The sequence below is a fragment of the Triticum dicoccoides genome, chromosome 2A, assembly GCF_002162155.2.
Source record: "Triticum dicoccoides isolate Atlit2015 ecotype Zavitan chromosome 2A, WEW_v2.0, whole genome shotgun sequence".
In the NCBI taxonomy this organism is placed as follows: domain Eukaryota; kingdom Viridiplantae; phylum Streptophyta; class Magnoliopsida; order Poales; family Poaceae; genus Triticum; species Triticum dicoccoides.
Genome location: NC_041382.1, coordinates 55,205,984 through 55,228,982, shown reverse-complemented (window position 1 = coordinate 55,228,982; position 22,999 = coordinate 55,205,984). Strand labels below are relative to the sequence as shown.

The following is a 22,999-nucleotide window of genomic DNA, read 5'->3' as shown; positions in this document are numbered from 1 at the left end:
CGATGCGGACTACATAATGGTGTTCAACACAGCAGCTAAAAAATTTCGATTGATGTGTCGTCCTGCCCGATTGGGCAACTGCTTACAGGAGTCGTTGCTGGAGATGGATGACACTCTTGCTTTGTGCAGCATCTGCAGTGACAAACACACCATAGACTTCTGGGTGTTATAGGACTACGATGCTGAAACATGGTCTTTCAAGCATCGGATTAATTTGATTGGGATGGATCCATCAGCGCTTGTTGATCCAGAGGTCATAATATCCCCTAGGATGGCTGTTCTCAGAGGGGGTGAGATACTGATCTGGTTTACTCATAGGGGTGTGTTGCATTTTGACGTCAATGGCAAGTTTTTAGGATATGTGAAAAGCCAAGATGGCCAAGAAATCAATTTGTGGGTTACCGGGCATTACCTCCAGGAGAGCATTATTCCCGGTCCACTGTTCCATGAGATGAGAGAAGATGATGGTGTTAACCAGGAGCCTCCATTTTTTGTAGGACTGTAGGATGCAGTGCTTGATCTGGATGTTCTACACTGTTGGTTTGCAGCGCCATTGGAGTATCTATTCTATATGAGCCTTTACTTTTGTTCCTAGTTTGGTCTTCTTAGTGCTGCTTGTAAAACTGAACAATTCGGATGGTAGCAGAGCTCCTCTGCTATCAGCATTCGGTGTCTATTATCTTGGCTTTAGCATAATGATAAAATTCTGGACTATGGATAATCTTCGCTATGGGCCTACTCTATTTTATTCCCCTCATTTACTTCATTTTTTGATACCACGAGAGGCATGGTTGCAATTAGAAACTGGTGATTGCTCGGTAAGATATTATCTGGGAAGACTTCCTGCTGCTCCAGATTCAGTACACCAATGACTTGCCATTCCGCTTTCTTTCTGGCTGGAAAATAAAGCCTTTTTTGGTTCATAGGATAGGATTATCGTAGGAATATGAATTTTGTAGAAAATGAGATGGCATGTATGTCAAATCCTATGAGTAGGAATAGGAAAGAAGATGTCATTTGGTTGACATCAAAGGAATTTTTCCATTGAGTCTAGGTTCTTTTTTATTTTCCTATGAAATGTGGAGGATAGGAACTAACCCTATATAGGAATAGGAATAGGAATCTATTCCTATGAACCAAAGGGCACTAAAGGAAAAAATCCTATAAAAATTTTAGGCCTCCTTTGGTTTGGAGGAATTTTATAGGAATTCTAGAGGATAGGATTCTTATAAGATTTTTTCTTTTAGATCCCTTTGGTTCATAGGAATGGATTCCTATTCCTACATAGGATTGGTTCCTATCCTCCACATTTCATAAGAAAATAAAAATGAGCTTAGACTCAATGGAAAATTTTCTTTGGTGTCAACCAAATGACATCTCGTTTCCTATTCCTACTCATAGGATTTGAGATACATGTCATCTTATTTCCTACAAAATTCCTATTCCTACGATAATCTTATCCTATGAATCAAAAGAGGCCTTATCCTATGAAATTCCTGCAAACTAAAGGAGGCCTAAGCGGCAGACAGAGGTCTATATTTTCTACAAGTGTATTTGATTTTCTACAAGTGTATCTGAAAGGAAAACGACAATCCAAACATGACCTTACGGTGCTATGCTTGAAGCAAATAAAATCGTGGAATGATTCCTAGGCTTCGTTTCGAATCTCTGGATCAAAATGTTACAGTTAGGTTCCTGTAATAGTTTTTGGGATTATGTTATCTGATATTTAGGTGTGCTTTTCTAGGAGAAGCAGGTCCCACGGGGAACAACTGTTATCTGATATTTTCCATGTCTTTTACGGTGTTTTACTGTCAAATCTTGCGCTGTGTAACAGGATGGAGGAGACTCCATTATTCAGCTGCTCGTGTGTCACTCTGAAGAGCTAACAAAGCTAGCTAGTTACTGTGTGTAGCATGTCTATCTCATGATGTGATGTGCTTAGTAGGCTCGGCTCTTGTTCATGGCATGCTTGTTGTACTACTTTGCTAACAATAATGCATATACCTGAGCTACGGAGGCAGCCAAACTATTGCAGTCTACTGGTGTAGACCTGAACTGAACTGAGCTCTCTCAACTGAGCAGACTCTGCTTTCTATGTAAGCAGTACAGTTCAGATATTTCTTTATTTTTGTAACAGCATGTAAAATGAGAAAAAAATGTAACAGTGAACTAATAAATATTGTAATTGCAGTATCCTTTTCCCCCAAAGGACCAGAAGACCGGAGTACAGTTGTTTCATAAACTGCAGTGTCGTGTGCTTGAATTTTCTTTTGGGACCGAATCTGTGGTTTTCAGAAAATATTGTTGTAAAATTACATTGCATCATCCAACCATATCTCTGAAGTTTGTTATCTTCTCCTTAAATTACCACGAATCATGATTTACATCCTCAGCCACCCACCTACATCCAGAACACAGCAGGTTGAAATGACGAAACATGCTTGGAAACTACTCCCTCCGTCCTTTAAAGAGTGTACTTCCATCTTTCTTGGAAAGTTAAACTTTTTTGTATTTGACCGTGTTTATATAATAATACATCAACATTTATGCCATCAAATTAGTAGCATTAGAATCGTGATAAAATATACTTTCATCATATACCTATTTAATTTCACAAACATTGATATATTTTTGCACAAACTTGATCAAACTTTGAGATGATTTGATTCTTCAACAAAGTAGAAAATACATTCTTTAAAGGACGGAGGGAGTATCCAAGAGGCGGTGCGATGGCTTCTGGTCTGCAGCTCTCCCGTGCGAGAGTACCTGAGGCCAAACATGGCGACATGGAGCAGGAAGCCACCGCGCTCACCCAAGGCTTCCTCAGCCTCATCAACCCCCTCGCGAACCACACACTCCACGACGCAAAACCTGCCGTCGCCCATGTGCCTGAGAGTGGCCGCCGGCGTGCGCCCCTCGGGCACCGGGACCTTGCCGAACAGCTTCTCCCTGCCCATGTTCCAGTCCGGCGCGGCGTTCCTCGCGCAGCGGCGGGACGGGACCTGGCAGGCACAGACGTGGCCGTCATCGCGGAGCCCGACCCCCGCGCCCAGCTCGCCGTCGTAGTGGCCTTGCCCTCGGAACGGCAGCGCCCACCGCCCGTGCCACCTCCACCTCTGACGCTTGGTGTCGAAGGAGTAGGTGCACCTGCCGTGCCCGCGGCCCGGTTTACCGCCGACTACGTCCGCGTCGCGCACGGACACGAAGATGGTGCGTCCGTCCGGGTGCATGGCGTAGGCGGCGATCCGGTAGCCGGCCGCGAACGGCGGGCGCGCGCGCACGGTCTTCCAGGACCACCCCTCCATGCTCGGCCTCGGAGGGGACGACGGCCGCTTCAAGTTCAAGTTCAGCTCGCCGTCCGGTGACCCCGGGTCCGGCGCCGCCTCCTGCCGACAGCGCAAAATTTATGCTGGAAGCAACCAAGTTGATCAGGGAACAAGTGTGAAAACCACCATAATACTACACCATTTTCCAAATCACCACAAGTGCTCTACGCCTCACATCTAAAATATCCAAATTAACAAATTTAGCTAGCGGACAAGTGGGGAAGAACAGTGACGCTCTGTTGATTCAGTAGAGCAACTCTAGCAGACCCCGCATTCGTCCCCGACCCGCAAAATAACCGCCAAAATGCGGGTACGGGCCGGAAAGCCTGCCCGACCAGACCCCGCATCCCGCCCCGGCCCGCAAAGTTTTTTAGGGGCGCGACAAATTCTCGACCCCAACTCAGGAAAACGCGGGTTTCCCCCTCGCGGCTGCGGTGCCCTGCATCACATAGAAGCAGTTGGCGGGAGGGACATTTCAGCCCGCGCTCTTTTCCCCCTCCTCCCGCCGCCGCCCGCCCTTGTTTCCGCCCGCTCGCCAACGGCGATTCCGGCCATATCTGCGGGCGGAATCGCTCCGCGGGGCCGCCCCACACCCTCCCGCGCCGAGCCGCTGCACCGCCCTTCCGGATCCGGCGAGAAGAGCCGTCCCGCAATCGTCCGCCGCCGCTGGGATCGACCACCGCCGTGCGCACCACCCTCGTCGCCACCGACCGCATCAAACTCGCCACCGGCTAGTCCTTTTTTTGTGATTTTTGCGAGCTGTGTAGTAGATTGACGCGCCGGTGTGCGTGTAGATGGAGTTGACCCCATGCGAGAAGTTCTTGCTATCTGATTCGTCCGGTTCGGACGACTCGGATGTGGAGACCATGCTTGCGACCTTTCGGCAGCAAACAGTGGTCATGGCGCTTGCCGTGAAGGAGCATGAAGACGAGTACTGGAAGAGGAGGCGAAGATCTACTGTCGGGCGTCTGTGCATTCCGCGGAATCGCCATCTTGGAAACGAGATGTTGATGCAAGATTATTTTTCGGAGAATCCTACATATCCTGCACACCTCTTCCGCAGAAGGTACCGAATGCGCCGATCCCTTTTTGTGAAAATTGTTGAAGCTTGTGAGGCAAATTGCTGGTATTTCACTCAAAGAACGAATGCCGCGGGCTTAAAGGGATTTAGTGCATATCAAAAAATCTCCGCAGCTATGCGGGTGATTGCATATGGCGTTCCGACTGACTATGCCGATGAGTATCTTCGCATTGGTGAAGATAGCACAATTGAGTCTATGCGTAGATTTGCGAAAGTGATCGTCCGTGTCTTTGGTCCCGAGTATCTTCGGGCACCAAATGAAGATGACACAAAGAAATTGATGGCAGCTAATGAGAGGAGAGGTTGGCCTGGGATGCTAGGTAGCATTGATTGTATGCATTGGAATTGGAAAAATTGCCCCAAAGCTTGGCAAGGAATGTATTGTGGCAAGTCTCGTGATGCAACAATGGTGCTAGAGACCGTAGCATCCGAGGATTTATGGATTTGGTATTGCTTTTTTGTATGCCCGGCACACTTAATGATATCAATGTGTTGCAACACTCTCATTTGTTTGCTAGGCTTGCTAGTGGTGATGCTCCTGCTTGCAACTACACTATCAATGGGCATGAATACACAAAGAGGTACTATCTTACAGATGGTATATATCCTCCTTGGTGCACATTTGTCAAGAGCATCAAAGAACTCAAAACAAAAAAAAAATGTGAATTTGCAAGGGTGCAAGAGGCAGCCCGAAAAGACATTGAAAGAGCATTCGGTGTTTTTCAATCTAGGTTTGCCATTGTCCGTGGTCCTGCTCGTTTTTGGGATAAGAAAACCCTGAAGAACATCATGACTTGCTGTGTTATCCTGCACAATATGATTCTTAAAGATGAGAGAGGAATGAACTTAGAATTCTTTTACGATAATATGGGTAGCCGTGTCAAACCAGCTAGAGACCCAAACCGCATTAGAGCTTTTCTTCAGACATACAAGGAGATTGAAAATGCAGACACACACTTTTAACTACAGGAAGATCTCATTGAGCACCATTGGCAAAGGGTTGGACAGTGACTAATTTTTGTATTTATTTGTATTTGTATTCATGACAAGTTTTGTATTGCATTATTTTAAGTTTGCTACGGTGATTTGAATAATTATTTGTAATGCGGATGATTATTGTTTTATATTTGATTTGAATAATTCAGTTTGTTTTCGATTGTTGAATTATGTTGGATTTGAGACGGACTGATGATATGCGGAGATGCAGCGGCGTAAAGAGCAGAACCCGCATAGCCGACCCGTAAAAAAACATATTCCGCGAATATACTTTTTACGAATCCGTTTGGGAGTCTGCATCTGTGCCAGCCCGCGCCGACCCGCAAAAGCTGTTTTGCGCGAACTGCAAACGCGTTTTGCGGGTCTGCTAGAGTTGCTCTTAGCCCGGTCGACAGGACAAACAAGTCTCTCTCTGCAACCAGACCAGGCATGGTAGGTTCAGATGCCACATCAAGCAAAGAAAAGAAAAATACAGATCTGAATAGGAATTTCAGCGTGCCACAGATACTTGCAAGGTACCCCAGCTCCAGGTTCCTCGTACTAGCTTCATAAAGGAGATTCAACCTAGAATCATCATAACAATACCTATTATGGGAACCTGACAGTGACAGTGACATTTTGATCTGAAGATTAAAAATAAAGTCCAATCATTCCATGGTTTATTTGCTTTATAAGCTGAGCACCATATGTTGTTCGATTCTTTTGGGAATGAGAAAAGGAAACCAGAAAATGGCAAAATCTGTATGCCTGTATTCGTAATTTCGAAGAAAAATGTGTTGTGGCAAATCATGTGGACAGAAGCAACTTCAGAACAAAGGATTCTACAAACAGTTCACAAGTTGACATCAACATCAATTCCCCGCAAAAAGAAGAAAAGAAGATCACATCAACGTTGACTGGGAGGATTGTATCGCATCACTGTTCCCAAAGCTAAAAACTGGGTCTGCGCAAAAAAGAAGAGAGAAAAACTCCCAGTAAGAGAGATTTCCACTTTCATTTTGGGAAGTTTCTTTTGCATTGTTTTTCACAAGTAACCTAGGGTATATCAGATGATGAAAGGCAATGAAGCTAACCATTGAAATAATCTGAGGCCTTGTTAGGCATCCCTAGAAGTATATATCATAGTTTAAATCATTATAGTTAATGCAGTATAATATACATGGAGCTGGATTAAATACCCAAAGATGCATTACCGAATGGCTGAATTTAACATGTGTGGAGAGTAAATCCAGATGAAGAGGAGTATGCTTTATTATACATGTCTACCAACACAAACAACATTGAAATTGCTTGACTTTTCCATGTGATCTACGGAAGAGTTTACATTAAAAAAACATCGGCTAATCAAATTATGACAATGTATATTAATAATATTTATCCAGGCGAAGAGGAACCAGGAACCAGTACGATTTTACCTCGCTCCAAATGATCACATCGCCAACTCACTTCTACCCATGGTTTTTGAGTCGCGACTCATGCGAGTCGCTCTGGGGCAGCGACTCGGAAGAAGTCGAGCCTGCGTTGTGACTAGTCGCGACTCAGAGTCGCGAGTCGACACTAAGCTGAGTCGACCATATTTTTGCGACTCATAGACTAGTCGTCGACTAGTCGCGACTAGTCGAGCGACTCGAAATCCATGCTTCTACCCGGAAAAAACACCAAATCCCATACGCAAAAATGGCACGAGACAAGACCCTGGAAACACTACCAGTCCACCAACATACAACAAAAGTACGAAATTCTTTATCAAAACATGTCAAAGCCAAGGAACCAAAATTATTTGCTAAGAATTTCAACAATAGCCGTAATTATAAAACAATTGACATCAAATTGAGCCGAGTACCAAACTAAACTAAGGTATGCAAGTGTGCCTGACAAAACATCGCCACACAAGGAGCACGAGCACCCATGTCAGGTGCTTAGGACAATTGCGCACCGAGGAAGGATCAAAGTATTAAAATTGGAAGGAAGGATCCAAACTAACCATTTCGACGACTCAACCAAAAGAATTCACTCAAACAACATGAATAAGACTGAAAGACAGCAGGATGACATGTGTACCAACACCTGTTTTCTCAAAAACAAAGCAGGATAGCTAGCCATTGGTGTACTAATTCTGGAGTAGTGCCCGTCTAGATAATATCTTAGAGAGCAATTATCTGTTCCTAGTTGCAACCATGTCTTTCATCGTTCCAAAAAATGCAAACTGGAAGTAAACGAGGGGAATAAAATAGACTAGTCATATAGCATAGATTCTCCATAGTTCAGAACTTTAACATGGTACTAAACGCAAGATAATAGCTGCAACCATCCGAATTGTTCAGTTCTACACTAAGAAGACCAACCAGGAACAAAAATAATGCTCATGTAGAATAGATACTCCATTGGCGAAGCAAATCAGCAGTGTATAACATCCAGATCAAGCACTGCATCCTACAGCCCTACAAAAAATGGAGGCTCCGGATTAATTCGAGCGGGGTGGATCCATAAGCGCTTGTTGATCCAGAGGTAATGCTTGGTAACGCACAATTCGATTTCTTGGTCATCTTCACTCTTCACATATCCTAAAAACTTGCCATCACTGTCAAAATGCAACACACACCTACGAGTGAAAGTGAACTGGATCAGCAGCTCACCCTCATTGAGAGCAGCCATCCTACGGATCATTGTCACCTCTGGATCAACAAGCGCTTATGGATCCACCCCGCTCGAATTAATCCGATGCTTGAAAGACCAGGTCTCGGCATCGTAGTCCTGTACCACCCAAACATCTATGGTGTGTTTGTCATTGCTGATGCTGCACAAAGCAAGAGTGTCATTCATCTCAGCAACGACTCCTGTAAGCAGTTGCCCAATCGGGCAGGACGAGACATCAACCGAAATGTTTCAGCTACCGTGTTGAACACCATTATGTAGTCGGCATCCCAGCCATGATATTTTTCAAGTTTCCAGTGCAGGCCGCCTCGGTGGTGGACTGGTGGATATTGAGACGAACCAGGCAGGCCCTCGCGTAACGCCAGCTCCAAGGAAGGCGACAAAGATGTTGGTTGTGGGATGCATCCTAGTCTGAAGTATCTTATTTTATCGGATCCCACCGCTATGGCGTAGTAGAGAGTTCTGTAATTTGTGTTATATGCATTGTAGCATGTCGGACTAGATTGCCAAAGCACTTGGTATTCTCCTCCGGTTGATTGGTGCCGATAGAATCCAACAATCTGGTTACGAATACCACGTTGAGTTCGAGGCTTCGCTAGAGGAGCACACTTGCGAGTGACTGGGTTGCAGATGAAGAACTCATACGCATGGGAGATGATGAGGAGGCCATCATGGGCAGCCTCGAGTTTACCATAGTCGTATGTCCGGACGAGAGGGCAGAGCTTTTGCTGGCCTGCGCAGGCCTCAAAGGAAAACAAGAGGCAGGCTTTCTGCGGGTCAATGGTGCAGCTGAGAATCTGGAGCAAGGGCTGGCAGCGGTGGTGAACTGGTGATCCAGCATGAACTTGTCCGTGGAGGTGGCGTTGTGCCACCACTTGCGGACAGCGCGGCAGCGGAGGATGTCCTTGGGCGGCAAGCGGACGAGGATCTCTTCGACAACGATCCACTCGGGAAGGTCGTCCAGGACGGTCGCCCCTCCGGTGCCTGGCATGGTGACTGGTCGATCGCCGGTGCTCCGTCAGATCAGATTCCGATCAACTAATAATAGTAATAAAACGAAAAGAGGAAACGTATAAGGATGGCGCACGACAGATTCCCTGGGCACGCAGAGGCGAGACGTCTTACCCTGGGGCGGGGCGGATAGAGGGGGCTAGTCAGGAACTCAGGGGACGATAGCGAACTATGGCGGCATCGCGAACTACACCGTGGCGGCGGCTCCGTGTTCCGGCGTCTCTAGACACGAAGACAAGAACGATTTGAGGGTAAATCGATAGATGGAGACAAAACTGAATCAGAACGCGGCGGACAGCGTGCGCCGAGATCGCCTCGCGCGGCCGGTTTGGGCGGCATATCTGCTTACCGGCGTTGGAGAAGAGGGCACTCCGGCGAGCAACTAGTACTCGCCGTGTTCCGGCGGGGAAGAGGATGGGAATGGAGGGCGGCCGTGAGGGTAGGGTTTGGATCTCCCCTGTTTTTTTCCTTCTGAGTGGTCTCCTCTGTTCACATTTGACCCTTTTCACTAGCACTTTCTTTTGCAACTATAGCAAGAGCATCTCCAGCCATTCGGTAAAATCCAGTATTTCAAAATCATTTTAGGTTGCTCATAGAATGATTTTGCGAAACGCCCGGATAATTGAATGAAGGTTGGGACATAAGGCCAACTTCAGCGCACGACCCCGTCTTATTCCGGGTGCGTCCGTTTAGAGTAAAACGGACAAACCAAACGGCCCAGCGCGCGGCGCAAACGGACATTTGTCCATTTTTTGTCTGCTTTCGACTCATCCCCGGTCCAAGTTTACGCCGCTGTTGGGTGAAACGGATAGCGCCCGGACGGGTGGGACGCGCGCTTGTCCTCCCCTGGCCCGCCTGTCGGTGGCACAAAGCAAAACCCCCGCTCCCCATTTGACGTCATTTCCTCCCAAACCCTTTCACGTCCCGCCCCCACCCTCCCCCATCAATGGCCGACGCCCAGCCGAATTCCGGCGGCCTAGCCGTTCACCCGCCCCGAAAGGTGAAGAAGAAGGCGACCAAGGGTCCAAGGAAGGCGCAGTCGAAATGCACGCCGGAGGAGCTCGCCAAGATGGACGCGGAATAGACGAAGAGGAGGAACCGGAAGGCGGCCGTCAGGGGCAAGACCGACGCGGCCAAGTTCGCCGCCGAGCGCGATGCGGTGGAGGCCGCGCGGCGCAAGGTCGAGGAGAAGGAGGCCATCGTCAACAAAGCGCACACCCTCCTCATGCTTGGCCTTTGCCGTCCAGCGGGTTTCTCTGGTGCGGTCGTCGGCCCGATGAGCACAGGCTCATCGGTCGTCAGACCTCACCACTATCCATCGCCAACGTCGCAGACCACGCCTATGTGGCCCGGCTTTTCCCCGCCCAAGCATGATGGCCAGACCCGTTTTTCGGGGTCACCGGACGTTGGCGTGATCGCATCTTCCACCCCGCGCCCCTCAGCCGTCATCGACCTCAATGTCACGACGGGGTCTAGCAGCAGCGGCCGGCCGGCCGTCGAGATGCAAAGAAAGAAAGCACGACCACCGTTTACGGGCACCATGTCGTCGCCCCGCGTCCTGTTCAACGAAATTCCAGCACCAACGCCAACAGTCGACGACCCCTTCTACAACCAGTTCATGGAGAATGTGATCTACGAGGGTGGGCATGGCGGTGCCTATGATCCCGACGAGACACAAAGTCAGGATGGCCGCGCCCAGTACGTTGCCGATGAAGAGGCCCACGGCCATGCTGACTACGACCATGGTGACTCGTGGCATGAAGACGATGACATCTATTGCGAAGGTGGTGGTGATGAAGAAGAAGTCATTGATATTGATATTGGGGGCGAGCCATTGTTCATGGACGAGCTTACCCAAAGAGCAGAAGAACAAAAGAGAAAGAAGAGCATTCGCACGGGTTCATATTCACAAGACGAGGACAAGTTGATTTGCCAATGTTGGATGGAGATTAGCCAAGATCCAAGGACCGACACGCAACAAAAGGGCCTTATTTTTTGGACGAGAGTCCACAAAATATTTCATGAAAGGAAGATGTTTGAGCCCTACCAAATTACGAGCGACCGTGGCATCGCCTCGATTCAAAAGAGGTGGTTATTCATCCAACAAGAGTGCAACAAGTATTGTGCCGCACTTGAGAGTGTTAAAGCACGACCCGTGAGTGGTCTCGGCATTGGGGACATGGTATGCTCTCCTCATCCTAGTTCTTTCATTGCTACGGCCATGAGACTTCGGCCTTGTATATGTTTGCATGTTCAATTGTCGTTGATCATGTGGTGTAGGCATTTCAATCTTTGGAAGCATTAAAGGCCTAGCACAATGACAAGCCATTCACTCTTACACATTGTTGGACGATCATCAACAATTTCCCTAAGTTCAAGGATCAATACCGTGAACTTCAAAGGAAGAGAGGCAAGAAGACGGCCGCGTTGGCCGGAGGTGGAGATGGTGAGGTGTTGAAGAGGCCGAGGGGCAAGACCAACTCCAAGGTGGATGACATACGTGATGCGTCATCCATGGCCTTGCATGAGACTTTGCATGGCATGATGTCTCAAAAGGATGTGAGGGACGAGAAGAAGCAACAAAGCAAGGACGAGCAAATGAAGCAATACCTAGAGCTTCAAAGGAAGAAGCTTGAGATGGAGGAGGCGTCCCGGCAAAGGTAGCTCGACATCGAGGCTGCCAATGTCACGGCAAGGTAGAGGCAGATCGACATCGAGGCCACCAATGTCGCAACCAAAGCAAAGGAGGTGGCCCTTGTGAGCATGAGTGTGGACTTGACCAAGATGAGCGAGAAGACGAGGAGCTGGTTCTAGGCCAGGCAGAAGGAGATGTTCGACCCCGATGGCCTGAACTAGGTCGTCTGATCGGCCGTGATCGTTCTTTTTTGGAGGCTGGCATGGGTGCCGGCCGCTGGCTGTGTGCCGGCGAGAAGCACATTCATTTTGGTGGTTGGTTGTGTTGCCGACCGCTGGCTGTGTTGCCGGCGAGGACGTGTAGGCCGCTAGCTCTGTTGCCGACGTGAACTAGGGCCGCTGGCCTGAACTAGGGTGTGTTATTTCGAAAGTTGGTGTTTGAAAATGGAGGCAGACAGGATGGTGCTGAAGGATACGTCCACGCGTTGGGCGCACGACCACCGCATTCCAGGGCAGACCCGGATATGACCCCATTGCCCTACTGATACGTCTCCAACGTATCTACTTTTCCAAACACTTTTGCCCTTCTTTTGGACTCTAACTTGCATGATTTGAATGGAACTAACCTGGACTGACGTTGTTTTCAGCAGAACTACCATGGTGTTATTTATGTGCAGGAGCAAACATTCTCGGAATGACCTGAAACTTTATGGAGACACTTTTCAGAAAACAAGAAAAATACCTGCCAAAGATGAAGGCCAGGGGGCCCACCACCTTGCCACGAGGGTGGGGGATGCGGCCCCTACCTCGTGGGCCCCCTATTGCCTCTCCGATTCCAACTCCACCTTCATATATTGAGTTTCGGGGAGAAAAAAATCAGAGAGAAGAAATCATCACGTTTTACGATACGGAGCCGCCGCCAAGCTCTAAAACCTCTTGGGAGGGCTGATCTGGAGTCCGTTTGGGGCTCCGGAGAGGGGAATCTGTCGCCATCATCATCATCATCAACCATCCTCCATCACCAATTTCATGATGCTCACCGCCGTGCGTGAGTAATTCCATCGTAGGCTTGCTGGACGGTGATGGGTTGGATGGGATCTATCATGTAATCAAGTTAGTTTTGTTAGGGTTTCATCCCTAGTGTCCACTATGTTCTGAGATTGATGTTACTATGACTTTGCTATGCTTAATGCTTGTTACTAGGGCCCGAGTGCCATGATTTCAGATCTGAACCTATTATGTTTTCATCAATATATGAGTGTTCTTGATCCTATCTTGCAAGTCTATAGTCACCTATTATGAGTTATGATCCGTTAACCCCGAAGTGACAATAATTGGGATACTTACCGGTGACGACCGTAGTTTGAGGAGTTCATGTATTCACTATGTGTTAATGCTTTGTTCCGGTTCTCTATTAAAAGGAGGCCTTAATATCCCTTAGTTTCCGTACGGACCCCGCTGCCACGGGAGGATAGGACAAAAGATGTCATGCAAGTTCTTTTCCATAAGCACGCATGACTATATTCGGAATACATGCCTACATTACATTGATGAACTGGAGCTAGTTCTGTGTCACCCTAGGTTATGACTGTTACATGATGAACCGCATCCGGCATAATTCTCCATCACTGATCCATTGCCTACGAGCTTTCCATATATTGTTCTATGCTTATTTACTTTCTCGTTGATATTGTTATCATCGCTACAAAATACCAAAAATATTACTTTTATTACTGTTACCTTTTGCTACCGTTATCACTACTATCATATTACTTTGCTACTAAACGCTTTGCTGTAGATATTAAGTTTCCAGGTGTGGTTGAATTGACAACTCAGCTGCTAATACTTGAGAATATTCTTTGGCTCCCCTTGTGTCGAATCAATAAATTTGGGTTGAATACTTTACCCTCGAAAACGGTTGCGATCCCCTATACTTGTGGGTTATCAAGACTATTTTCTGGCGCCATTGCCGGGGAGCATAGCTCTATTATTTGAGTCACTTGGGATATATATCTGCTTATCATTATGAAGAACTTGAGAGATCCAAAAACCAAGATCTATCCCTCAACTACGAGGGGAGGTAAGGAACTGCCATCTAGCTCTGCACTTGATTCAACTTTGTTATGAGTAAATTTGTGACACCTACACCTACTTCTGCTATTCGTTATGATATGTCGCATGTTATTGATGATGCCACTTCTGCTATGCATGATACTTATGATGAAACTACCTCTATGCCTGATACTACTATGCCACTTAGTGATTTTCTTGATGAACAACTTGCTAGGGCTAGAGAAATTGAAAATATTGAATCTGATGATACTGATGAAAGTGATGATGAAGAACCACTTGCTATTCCTAAGGGTTATGTATTTGATCAAGATGCTTCTTTAGCTATTTTAGCTTGCAGAAATAGAACTGAACTTAAAAGATTATTAGCTAAATGGAGTTAAATGATAGCGCTTGTTATGACAATACCTAGATCTATTCTTGCTTGTTATGCCTAGCTAGGGGCGTTAAATGATAGCGCTTGTTGGGAGGCAACCCAATTTTATTTTTATTCCTTGCTTTTTGCTCCTGTTTAGTAATAAATAAATTATTTATCCTCTGTTTTGGTTGTGTTTTTTTGTGTTTAATTAGTGTTTGTGCCAATTAGAACTGTTGGGAAGACTTGGGGAAAGTCTTGTTGAACTTGCTGTAAAAAGCAGAAACTTTAGCGCTCACGAGAACTGCTGTCATTTTTATTTGGAGAGTGATATTTAGTTAATTATTTTTGAAGATTATTAATAGATAAATTCCTCACGTCCAGCAATTTATTTTAGAATTTTTGGAGTTCCAGATCTTGCGCTAGCTACAGATTACTACAGACTATTCTGTTTTTGACAGATTCTGTTTATCGTGTGTTGTTTGCTTATTTTGATGAATCTATGGCTAGTAAAATAGTTTATAAACCATAGAGAATTTGGAATACAGTAGGTTTAACACAAATATAAATAAAGAATGAGTTCATTACAGTACCTTTAAGTGGTCTTTTGTTTTCTTTTGCTAACGGAGCTCATGAGATTTTCTACTTTAAGTTTTGTGTTGTGAAGTTTTCAAGTTTTGGGTAAAGATTTGATGGATTATGGAACAAGGAGTGGCAAGAGCCCAAGCTTGGGGATGCCCATGGCACCCCCAAGATAATCTAAGGACACCTAAAAGCCAAAGCTTGGGGATGCCTCGGAAGGCATCCCCTCTTTCGTCTACTTCTATTGGTAACTTTACTTGGAGCTATATTTTTATTCACCACATGATATGTGTTTTGCTTGGACCGTATTTTATGATTTGAGTTTTTGCTTGTTAGTCTACCACAATCATCCTTGCTGTACATACCTTTTGATAGAGCCATGCATGATTTGGAATTTGTTAGAATACTCTATGTGCTTCATTATATCTTTTGAGCTTGATAGTTTTGCTCTAGTGCTTCACTTATATTTTTTGAGCTTTATAGTTTTGCTCTATGTGCTTCACTTATATATTTCAGAGCACGGTGGTGGATTTGTTTTATAGAAAATATTGATCTCTCATGATTCACTTAGATTATTTTGAGAGTCTTCAATAGTATGGAAATTTTCTTAATAATAATATGCTTGGGATTCAAGATTTGTAGAACTTTCTTTTGAGTGCGTTGAATACTAAGAAAAGATTGATGCTTGATAATTGTTTTGAGATATGAAGATGGTGATATTAGATTCATGATAGTTGAGTAGTTGTGAAATTGATAAATACTTGTGTTAAAGTTTGTGATTCCCGTAGCATGCACGTATGGTGATGTAACGCCCTCGATGCGGCTATATCTCCCACGTGTCAAAGCACGACTTAGAGGCATAACCGCATTGAAAGCAATGTCGCAAGTGAGGTAATCTTCACACAACCCATGTAATACATAAGGGAAAGAGATACATAGTTGGCTTACACTCGCCACTTCACACAAATACATGAATAAAGCATTACAACATCCAAATACAAACAAGGTCCGACTACGGAACCCAAAATAAAAGAAGAACCCCAAATGCGACACGGTCCCCGATCGACCCCAACTGGGCTCCACTACTGATCAACTAGAACGAAACAACACAAAGGACAAGATCTTCAACGAGCTCCTCCTGAGCTGGGTTGCGTCATCTGCACGGACTTATCGGCACCTGCAAGCTGGTTTTGGAAGTATCTGTGAGTCACGGGGACTCAGCAATCTCGCACCCTTGCGATCAAGACTATTTAAGCTTATGGGTAAGGTAAAAGGTATGAGGTGGAGCTGCAGCAAGCGACTAGCATATATGGTGGCTAACATACGCAAATGAGAGCGAGAAGAGAAGGCAAAGCACGGTCGATAAAAGTATGATCAAGAAGTGATCCTAGAACAACCTACGTCAAGCATAACTCCAACACCGTGTTCACTTCCCGGACTCCGCCAGAAAGAGACCATCACGGTTACACACGCAGTTGATTCATTTTAATTAAGGTCAACTTCAGGTTTTCTACAACCGGACATTAACAAATTCCCATCTGCCCATAACCGCGGGCACGGCTTGCGAAAGTTCAAATCCCTGCAGGGGTGTCCCAACTTAGCCCATTACAAGCTCTCACGGTCAACGAACGAATAGACCTCCTCCCGAGACATTACGATCAGACTCGGTATCCCGGTTCTACAAGACATCCTCGACAATGGTAAAACAAGTCCAACAAGACCACCTGATGCGCCGACATCCCGATAGGAGCTGCACATATCTCGTTCTCAGGGCAACACCGGATAAGCAATCCGTACAACTAAAACCAGCCCTCGAGTTTCCCCGAGGTGGCGCTGCAAGGGGCTCTAGTTTGGAGCAACACTTAGACAAGCACTGGCCCAGGGGGGGGTGGGTGGGTTAAAATAAAGATGACCCTTGGGATGCGCGACTCCCAAGGGAAAAAAGGCTAGGTGGCAGAAGGTAAAACCAAGGTTGGGCCTTGCTGGAGGAGTTTTATTCAAGGCGAACTGTCAAGGGGTTCCCATTATAACCCAACCGTGTAAGGAACGCAAAATCCAGGAACATAACACCGATATGACGGAAACTAGGGCGGCAAGAGTGGAACAAAACACCAGGCATAAGGCCGAGCCTTCCACCCTTTACCAAGTATATAGATGCATTAATTAAATAAGATATATTGTGATATCCCAACAAAATATCCATATTCCAACATGGAACAAACTCCAATCTTCACCTGCAACTAACAACGCTATAAGAGGGGCTGAGCAAAGCGGTAACATAGCCAAACAACGGTTTGCTAGGACAAGGTGATTAGAGGCTTGGCTTCATAATATGGGAGGCATGATAAGCAAGTGGTAGGTATCGCAGCATAGGCATAGCAAAAGAGCGAGCAACTAGCAAGCAAAGATAGAAGTGATTTCGAGGGTATGGTCATCTTGCGTGAGATCCCGCAAGGAAGAAAAACGAGTCCATGAAGAAGACAAACGGACGTAGACGAACGGGTCCTCACAAACGCGACGTTATCGGAACCGACCCGAAGAAGCAACACCGGAAAGAAGCACACAACATAGTAAACAACCAATACATGAACATGGGATGATGCACAACCAAGTATGATGCATGTCCGGTTTAATGAAGCATGGCATGGCAAAGTGCACAAACAAAACTACAAGTTAAATGGAGCCCAATATGCATCGGGATGCATATTGGCGGAACACCACATCAATTATTTAGTTCTCTCTTGGTTAGGTACCCAACAAGATTAAATGTTGTTAGCATGGCAAGAGAGTGAAGCAAAGCAAAACTACCTATCTAGTCAAGTTCAAATGAGGCCGGAAACAACGAACAACAATTCCGGTAAAACCCCATATGCATATTTTAAGGTTTGGTATTGTTCTGCCCTAAACACAATTTTAGAGTTGTTAAACATGCAAAATAAAACCACCATGTTAAACTAGGAATTTTTCTACCCCATTTACATATAAAGTTTGTTAAATTCCGAGTTACGGTTATTTAGTTATGAAATAAAGCATTTTAACATGACATAGGAGAAAATTTAACCAAACGGCATTTTAAACATTTTAAACATAGATGAAAGTTGGATATTATTAATCTACACAAAATTCTAAGCAACTTCCATATATAAATTATTTTAATCCGGTGCGCGGATGATGAGTTATTAAATGCATGAAAACTAGGGGAGTTTTCTGTAAAATCTGCCGTCTCAGGATTAATAGAAAAAAACGTTCTGCGAGAAAAAAATATGTCCTGGGCCGAATCTGGCCGGCCCAAAAGTGCACAGAGACAGGGGCTGCTCACTAGGCCTCATGGGCCGGTCGGTGGAGGAGGTTGGGCAGGCCAAATCTGGCTTGGGCCTTGGAGGCTGCGGTGGCCCAGGCGGGCAGGTCAGCGCGGGCGTTGACTCGATCTTGAGCAGCAGTTTGATGCAGGGGGCTGGGATGATGCGTCGCTCTCCTTGCGAAGCAGAAGCCGGGGATGTCAGGGAATGGGTGGATCCGGGAGATGTGTGGGAGGCTGGATCCAACGGTGAGGAGGACTTGGACGGCGTCAGAGATGTCCGGTGGCGGTGGCCGCGACTCCATTGGGATGGTGCCATGGGTTCCTGCAAGAAGAAGAGATGGAGAGGTGAGGGGCATCCAGAGGGAGCAGAGAAAAGAGAAAGGAGGGACATGGCAAGGAGCAGGACGACCTGGCGTGAGGCTGCTCTGGCGAGCTCCAGTGGCAGCGCGGTCGACGCCAGAGGGAGGCGTGCGTGCGGAGAGGCGGTGAGGTGACGAGCGGGATGCGGCGTGCGAGGGAGGGGGCTCGGCTGCAGAAGAGGTCCGGCGGGGTAGTTCGTGGAGGAGGGCACATGCACGGCTAAAGCCCCGGTGGAGTCCCGGCGTGGAGATCAAGAGGAGGTGGCCTCGGGCATGAGCAAGGGATCGAGGGGAAGGCTCGGATGGAATCTTGTTGGTCTGGGACTGAGGAGAAGGGGATCGGGGAGGATCCCGATGTTATTTGAGTGTGGCGGCGGCAAGGGGGGAGGATGGGACATTGTCCCTAGATTTTAGGGTTGCTGCCTAGGGGATTGGTCTATATGTAGTAAGTGGATTTTTGGATAGGGGCATTAGGTCCCCCTGATCTTAATCGGACGGACGGGAAAAATAGATTAGGTGGCCCAAAGAGAAAAACGGAGATGTTTTGTAGATGTTTGGGGATGATCTGAGTCCAACGGTGATGACTGCCCGATCCGGGTTCGGGTAAGTTTCGGACACGCGCGAGGGGTCGATGCATTGTGCAGAGAGGGTCTCAGGGTCTGGCGGTTGACAGCGGGCTATGCAGAAAGCTTTGGGCTGGGAAGAGAGAGAGACCCGGCGAATGTTTCCGAAGACCGAAAACGTCCGATGTTAGACCGGCTATACTGCAGCTATAGTTATCTGTTGGGGCATCAAACGATCTCCAAACGCGATGAAACTTGGCAGGCGGTCTACTGACAACAAAACAACACCGCCTGCCAACTTTCAACCCATTCCGAGAACATTTTCCAGCCACTTATAAAATAATATTTCGGACATGTCGCGGGCGCGTGCAAGTGTGTCTGGGCTCAGAACGGACAACGGAAGGAAGTGGGGAAACCCGAACGGATGCAGGTTTCGAAAACATGATGATGCAATGCACATGATGACATGAAGAAATGCAACACGCAAGCAAAGACAAGGCAACAACAACGAATAACTGGAGGACACCTGGCACATCGGTCTCAGGGTGTTACAACACTCCACCACTACGAGAGGATCTCATCCCGAGATCTAGAATGGCACCAGAGGAACAAACGGAATAGAAAAGAGGAGAGGTAAAACTAAGTTGCTTCATTGACAAATGAGTGAAACCAAAGAACCTTGAAAGGTTTAATAACTTGAAAGAAAGAAAAACAACAGAGATGAACAAAGTTGAGAACACTCTGTTAGAAAATAGGAACAAGGAAGAACAAATTCGGACAGCACTCCGGTAGAAAAGAGAAGCAAAACTTGATAAGATGAGAGAACTTGAAAAGAGGGCACGATACTCCGGTTAAATGGACAATCATAAAAAGAACATGATCTTGACAAAACAAGAAGATGGGTTGAAGAGAACAACAACACAATGCCTCCGGAATGAAAGAATAGAAGTTGTATCGACAGAACAAAAGAACGGAGAAGAAAACAACATATCTACCTCCAATGAGCTTGAAAAGCATCTCCAAGAGAAGGGTCACACGGAGTTGTTGGAACAATCCACAACGAAAAGAATAAACTTGATATGGTCTTATGGAAAACATCTCAAAACTGAGGTGAAATTCTGCCACTAACGGGAAAAAGAATTGGGTTGATAAGAACGAGGGGACGAGAAAGTATATCGCACCAGAAAGGATAAATGAAGAACTTGGATCATTTATAAGCACCATAATAAAAACCATCCTTAGGGAAGGCTTAAGGTGAAATATAACCCAAGATAACTCCAATTACGGGATTGATGGATTTGAAATATCTCATTCATGACAACATGTGAATCAAGAAACATGAATTCAAATCATCAAGAATGACATAATACCATCTCCAACGATACGGAAGAAAGAATTGCACTCCGGATTACAATATGAAGAAAGCTTGAGATTCTTAGAAAAGAATCTGGATGAACACTTCGAGAAGGAATTAAATCCTTGATGAACCCATCATGATGAAGCTTCATGAAGAACTCCGGTAACAAAATAAATGATCAAACGGAAGGAAAGAGAGGTCGAAAACACAAGGTGAATCCTTGCAATGATTTGATGGATCTTCGCGATGAAATAATTGAGAGAACTTGGAACTCCGGGAAAGAAAAGATGAACAAAAGAAAATCAAGAATTTGATGAGCCTCCGGAATAAAGAATTAAATTCACTCAATGAAACAAGAATAAGAATTACATTATGCTTATCCTTCACCAATTCAGATTGATGACAACCAATGGAATTGGCATACAACTTATTCTCATAGAAAAGTATTAAAATAGATATGGCACAAACTAGAGAAGGTCTTCAATGAACCACCAGTAGAATTGAAACCACGAATGAATTGATACGGAATAGAAATCTTGAACGAACCACCGCAAGAATTGGAAATGAACGAAGTAAAGATAAAGAAACACCGGGAAGAATTTATTAAATGAACGAAGATGCTTGAGAGAATTTAGATACATGAGAACGAAGAGATCACGAGCCGATTAAAGATCACTTGAACGAAGCACCGGTAAGATTGGAGAATGATAACTAAAAGCTGAGAATGAATAATCTTAGATGATGGGCTCCGGAGGAAGGAAAAGAATTTTTCGCGATCAAAACAATTATGAGAGGATGGCCTTGAACTAGAACCACGAATCTCTGAGAGAACGGATAAGATATGGAGGTAAAACTCTTCTTCGGTCTTCAAATCTCCGAGAATGATGACGAGAAACACCACCATGAATTATTTAGAAACTCCGGAAGAATCAAAACGAAGAGGTTGAGCCAACGATGAAAAAATTTGACAGATCTTGGAGAAATACATATGACTGATGATAACTCATTCTTACGTCAAACTTTAAAAGAATTTAGGATAGCTCCGGGAAAATTAGAAGAGTCAGGTAAGATCCTGGAAAAAGACCTGTGGGTTAGGGCCCACTGAAAAGAAGCACCGTTGAAATGATTTAAAAGAGAGAATGCACCGGTTGAATTAAATGACTTGAATGAGATAACAACCTGGAAAGATCTTGAACGAATGAAGAGTGGAAAACACGAATCTTCGAGATATCTTGAACGGATTGATAATTGAAACATGAATCTTCTAAGATATCTTCAGCACTCCGGAACAAATGAATAGTGAGAAGTGAATTATTTTGGGGTGCACCGGTATGAGAAAAGCATTGGGCAAAATGAAAAGGAGTATGCTCAATACCAAAGCTTGAATTAAATCCACTAGAGAAGAAAATGAGTGATGAGAGACGAACTAGTAGAACAACTTCTTGAGAACCACCGGGTAAGAATATTGACGAAAAGAATGGAGAGGCTTCACAACAATAAAATGATACTTGAAAAAGAAATCTGGTTCCTTGAAGAAAAGGGTGGGAGGGAGGGAAAACAAGGGCAACTTGGAGACGGATGAAACAATCACCGTTGAGAAGAAGTGATAATTGACCTTACTGATGATGAAATGATCGGATCCACTTGAAGAGAGACACACCAGTTGAAAAGGATTGACATGACAGACTCGATGATCGAGAAGGATTAGTATTCACATCGGAGTATGAGAGCAACATTTGGGGAAGGTATGGAATCACCATTTGACTTCGAAGCAACTCGAATACCACAACTGAAAACAAAACAAAGGATTGGCTTGCAGAATAAGCCGGAACAAACATACGATAGAGATTTCGTCCGAAGTTTTCGTGGTGGGGCCTACACGGGCTCGATCGTACAGCACCATCATGTACAAGGCAGTGCACATGACATACGAAGCGTCCCCGAGTCGGCATAGCCAAGGACTCTTTAAGACACAACGAGACCACTGTAAAATCGACCGTGAATAGGCGGACCACTAGACGTCAAACCCCAATTTCAAATCATACATCTATCGGAAAGATATCCTAAGATCTACTTGAATTCCCACTTATAAACTCCCGAAATTTTACGGTTATGCAATCAGGTGTTGGGGATACAGGGGAAGCATAATATCTCACCCAAATCTAGCAAATCCTACATCCAGCTGTATCCATCCTTCAACACATAACGAAGAAACCTTCGGAAATCATCTACCTCAACCTTCGAAAAGCATCCGTTATACAAGTTATGGCAATACTCCCGAACTTCCGCCCCAGTACTGGGTGGCGTCGAGGTTATCTCACCAACAACTGCATAAAAGAGATTTTCGACGTCGGCGTACTAAACTCAGGTATTCCAGAACTGCAACGATAAAATTATGACGACAACACCTCGGAGCTCAACTCCCCGGGACACTTCCACAAAACCCCTGACAGGAGGCACCACGACAATGTTCTCGTCACAAAACCATTAGAACAATTCCAAGATACCCGCGTGATCCTAAATTTTTTTAGTGAAATTTGAGAAGAGAAGAGTCAAAACTCTACGTCAGGATGCCTCACCAGAGCGATGAAGGGACTGAGGAGTAAAAAGAATTCCTAAACTCTCTGATATATAATTCCTAAATGACTCAAAACATTTTTCTAGACACAACTCGGCCGCTAAAAATGATCAAGCAATGGGGCTCCT

The 22,999-nt window shown here is 45.6% G+C and overlaps 1 long non-coding RNA gene across 2 annotated transcripts; it reads right to left on the bottom strand.

The window, feature by feature from the left end:
- Positions 1–7,512: 7,512 nt before the first annotated feature.
- LOC119358919 lies at positions 7,513–9,542 on the bottom strand. Of its 2 annotated transcripts, none has more exons than XR_005172331.1 (3): positions 9,422–9,542; positions 9,187–9,294; positions 7,513–9,099 (listed from the first exon to the last, which is right to left on the bottom strand). It is a non-coding gene; the product is annotated as an uncharacterized LOC119358919 (long non-coding RNA). The 2 variants fall into 2 exon arrangements; XR_005172330.1 differs by having other exon boundaries at positions 7,513–9,057.
- Between the last annotated feature and the right edge of the window lie 13,457 nt (positions 9,543–22,999).